Below are 5,242 nucleotides of genomic sequence, written 5' to 3'. Positions count from 1 at the left end.
GACCCAGTAATCTCTTCCAGCCGCCACACAAATGACCACAATTTAAATCAAAACACTTCCACATGGGCCTCATCTTCTTCTACATAGACACGCATCATAACCTCTGGCTGGAATTTTCCATGAGGGGTGCAGCCCAAGACAGTGTCCAAAATAAGCTCCATTGCCCCTCATTTGCCAAAAGTCAGGGTGGCCTAAACACCCTTCCTTTGAACCAGGAGTGATCAAATAAGCCTGACTTTAATACTGCTCTGCTTCTCCAATTTGAGGCCTAATGACTGTCAAGTGTAGATTTTTTATGTGATTTGGATTCAGGAGAAAACCCAAGCACCTATGGGCTATCCACTGTAGGGCTTTGAAGAACTCATTTGACCCAAATGATCCCTATTCTCACTTGACGGAAGTCAGAAACTGAAAAGGTCAGGCGAACTTCGGAGGAAAAGACCACCAAGAGACTGTCTCATGCCACAGCAAAGGGTTTATTGGGGGTCCAGTATGCTGAGGCTCAGAGCTCACTTCAGAGGAGCAAAGAACAAAGAGCCCCGAGATGCTCGCCATTCCCTTCAGCTATCCAGTATATGGCCATGTGACAGAGCTTGGTGGTGGTACATATCTTGGACACAAAACCATGAGCCTATTCTGGAGAGTGGCCAGAATTCAGGAAGGAAACTGGAACTTAGGAAGATAGCAGGTGTTACCCATTGATTATGCAAGCCCTGGTCCATTCATTAATTGGCAGGATGAATGCTCCGAACTTTCTAATAGACAGGACACATCCATTGATGCATTCTTTTTTTCTAATGTCTACAACCACGGACACAGTGAGATACACAGACATAGAAACACACGCCCTGTGAAACGACTTAGTACAAACATTTCACTCCAAACCACAAAACCGTCTTTCCTACCTATTCTCAGAACATGAGACAAAACCACAAACCCACACCAACACCCAAAAAGGAACCTGCTTCCCTCAAGTAGGTCTGTGACTATTCGGAGTGTCCTCTGACTTCTGGACCATACTATGTTCTCCCAAAATGACCTGTCCTTTATCAGATCTGGTCTCCTTGGCCAACTCTGTGAAGTTGTCAGGAGCTAGTGGTGAGCCACTACCTGCTTTCTCAGGAATGGCCCCTCTTCAGAGCTTTTCTGGTATTTGGCCATTCTCACATCAGTAGGTACCAAGAAAGACTGACTCTGTCCTTGGTAAATCCAAACAAGTGAGCCCACAGGGACTGGGACTGAGACTGGCTTGGATGCCTGGCTTCCTGGATCCCATGTTCAGAGAGTTCCATCACCAAGGAAGTGAGGTGAGGTCACTTCCTTCAGGAACTGAATGAGTTCACTGGCTTGGCAACCACTTTGTCCTAACAGTTGCTTCCAAGGGTCACATGAGATGGTGGCTGCCCCAACTTCCTGTGACACTTTCACAAGTTAGATTGGTATATCAACCATAGGAACCTGGGAACAGCTCTCCACAGAGGCCTGGTTTGGTCCATCTTCTCTACATTAGGACGAGAGAGGCTGATTTGGACACAAACCTTCATCCTGGCCAGGTTGTTTGTCCTGTAAGATGACTTTTACTCTCCCAGGTCCTTCATAGCTGCCTATGTCTTCTCCAGAGGTCATTTCTGCATGGACCTTTGAGGTTCTCAGCAGGTGGAAGATCCACTACATTCCTGTATTGTAAGACTAACTCTCTCCCTTCTCTCTGTAATGTTAGATTGAGGGAAAAGTGTACGGTTAGGGTTAATAACATTTTCGATTTGGGTTAGGAATCATTCTGCTGGATGAATAATGGTATTGGGAAGCTGTGATATGTATGAGAATATATAGGTGAAATATATGTATGAAAACAGAAATCTAGGTAAGTTTTGAAGCCCAGAAGAGAATTGGGCCCTTGATTGGGATACTTAGCTTTGAATTAGGTTCTGCACAGATGTGACAGATTAATCAATATTCAATGGCCTAGGACCTTGTACCTTGGATGATTGAATGGAGAAGAGAACATCCAGTCAAAAAGGGATAGTCGGTAGTGAAAGGTTAATAAAATAGGTACTTGTAACTTCCTGTTTCTCTGTATGCTTAACAAAACACTTTTGAAATCTTGAGAACTCTTTTCTAATCTTGTTCCCAGAATGTGCTCTTCCCAACTGCCAAACTGCAGAATGTACTCCCTCACCCGTGTGCACGCAAACTGCCCACTAACCTGGACCCATCAATAAATTTTCCTCCCTGCCCTCTCCAAGAAAATTACATAAATTCTGCTTAAGGTGTTCTCAGGGCTCTCATCTCTTTTCAATTGAGCTCTGAGCCCCAGCATGCTGGACCCCCAATAAACCCTTTGCTGTTGCATGTGACAATCTCTTTGTGGTCTCTTCCTCCAAGGCTTGCCCGACCTTTTCATATGGAGGTTCCACTGAAATCCAGCAGCGGCGAATGTGAGACCCCATGTGTCGTGGCTTTCACTGTTTGTGTATCTTTCATTATGGGACAGAGCACTTCAATGCCTCTGTCCCTGACCATTGATCACTGGCCCAAAGTCCACTTAAGGGCTCAGAATCTTTTTTATTTAGTAAAACACTGGACCTGGAAGACGCTCTGTGCCTCAGAATGGCCCACCTTTGGAGTCGGATGGCCTCTAGAAGGATCTTTCTACTTCCCACTAATTTATAAAGTCAGAGATATTGTCTTTTAGCCAGGGCCACATAGCCATCTGGATCAACAGCCATATATCTTAACTTTGCAGGACCTCTGCAAATCTCCTCCTCCGTGGGTGAAGCCTTTCCTTAACGCTGCCCCCGCTCCTAGTCCTTCCCCCACGATCTCTCAAACCCTCTGTTCTTCTTCCTTCTCCACCCTCTGTTCTCCCTGAGTCACAAGATTTGACTCTACTGGATTCTCCTCCACCTCCTTATCCCCTGCCCTCTTCCCCCAATCCCCAACACCCTCTAAGTGATCCCCTGTTGCTGACTCAGCCTCTCTGCAATTGGAGGAGCACAGCGCCCTCCAGATAGCTCCCCAGTGGCACACACAGCCTTTCCTTCCCTTGAGGAAGCTGGCCCAGCTATAGGAACTCGCCAGCAGCGAATGGTTGAAAACACTGGAACTCCCATGATGCTCCCCCTCCATCCCTATGGGCCAATGATTGATGACGGCCATGGGGGAAAAAATGCAAGCCTACCAGTTTTGGCCATTCTCCTCTTCAGACGTACATAATTGGAAATATAACAATCCCCCTTTTTCTGAGGACCACACCTGGCACACAGGTCTGGTTGAGTCATTGATGTTTTCACACTAGCCTACTTGAGATGACTGCCAACAACTCATAGGGACTGTTTTCATGACAGGGGATCAAAATAGAATACTCCTGGAAGCTGGAAAAAAATATCCTCTGACCAGATGCGTGACTGACACAACTTCCCAAGATAATCAAAGCCAGCTCTCCTTTGAACCAACCCAACTGTGGCCCCAAAATCTTTGAAGGTAGGGAGCATCTGTTCACTTATCGCCGGGCTCTAATAGTGGGTTTCCGTGCGGCCGCTAGGCGACCAACTAATTAGGCTAAGGTAAGAGAGATTATTCAAGGGCCTGAAGAACCTCTCTCTATGTTTCTAGAGAGAATTATGGAGGCATATAGAAGATATACTCCTTTCAATCCTCAGGCAGAGGATCAAAAGGCATCTGTCACAATGGCCTTTATTGGGCAAGCTGCCCCGGATATTAAAAGAAAGTTAAAATGCTTAGATGGATTACAAAATATGACTTTGAGAGATTTAGTCAGAGAAGCCGAGAAGGTATACTTTAAAAGAGAAACTGAGAAAGAGAATGGAGCAAAGGGAGGATAAAAGAAACAAAGACAGACTAAGGCGCTGACTAAGGTCCTGATCACAACAACAAATAGGCCAGAAATTAAGAAACAGGGAGACAGGAAGGGATACCTGGGCCCCCGCCAGAGGCCACTCCTTGCCTCAGATCACTGTGCCTACTGTGAAGAAAAAGGACACTGGGCCAAAGAGTGCCCTAGAAAGAGACAGCCACTCCAGCCAGCCATTCTGACTCTTGAGGATGACTCCAAATGTTGGGGCTCACATCCCCTCGCCGAGCTCAGGGTAACTTTTGAAGTGTAGGGGACCCCAGTAAACTTTGAAGTGGATACAGGGGCAATATACTCAGCCGTTAAGGCCCCATTGGGCCATCTATCAAATAAAAGGTCTCTAGTTCAAGGGGCAAATGGCAGTAAGTATCGGGCTTGGACAACTAAGAGGACCATGGACCTGGGAAAAGGAAAATCCATCAATCCTTCCTAGTAATTGCAGAATTCCTGGCCCCATTGATGGGCAGAGATCTGCTCACCAAGCTCTGGGCCAAAATAACTTTTAACCCTGAAGGCAACCAAGTGGGATTTCTAAATCCTTCAGTAAAAACTCCTATAGTGATGGCTCTAACTATGTCAGTAGAAAATGTACATCAACTCACTCAACTTTGTTCAATGAAACTGCAGGCATTCCTGAAGGATCAAGAACAGAGTTTTCCACTAACCAAATCACAGCAAAAGGACTGAATGGGTAACAAAAGCCTGTCGGGTCCATCAATTGTTTAATGCTTACCCTTCCAAGCTTCTTGGAAGAAAGCACCTAGGAGGAAAAAGACCAGGACAATTCTGGGAAGTGAACTTTACTGAAATTAAGCATGCAAGGTATGGACTTAAATATCTCCTAGTCTTTGTAGACACATTTTCAGGATGGATTGAAGCCTTCCCTACCAAAAAAAAAAAAAAAAAAGAAAAGAAAGAAACAGCACAAATGGTGGTCAAGAAGATCCTGGAAGATTTTTTTCCAAGATACGTCCTGCCTAAGGTAACAGAGTCTGATAATGGACCTGCATTCGTGACCCAGGTACGTTAGGGGTTAGCCAGTACCCTGGGGATTACATTGTGCTTATAGACCACAGAGTTCAGGACAGGTAGAATGAATGAATAGAACCATTAAAGAGACCTTAATGAAATTAAGCTTAGAGACGGACATAAAAGATTGGACAATGCTTCTGCCTTATGCAATGTTTCATGCAAGAAATTCTCATTCTGTTTCTTTGTGTAACCTCACCCACTATAAAATTCCCTATGGGGCCCCTATTCCAGTAAGGGTCCTAACCCCAACTCTAAGACCTAACTATCCTTTCCACATCACCTTGCTTGACAGACTTAAAGCTCTTGAAAGAACTCAGCGATACCTGTGAAAACAGC

Source organism: Callospermophilus lateralis, unplaced genomic scaffold (assembly GCF_048772815.1).
Source record: "Callospermophilus lateralis isolate mCalLat2 unplaced genomic scaffold, mCalLat2.hap1 Scaffold_867, whole genome shotgun sequence".
In the NCBI taxonomy this organism is placed as follows: Eukaryota; Metazoa; Chordata; class Mammalia; order Rodentia; family Sciuridae; genus Callospermophilus; species Callospermophilus lateralis.
Note: the sequence above shows the minus strand (reverse complement) of the source record.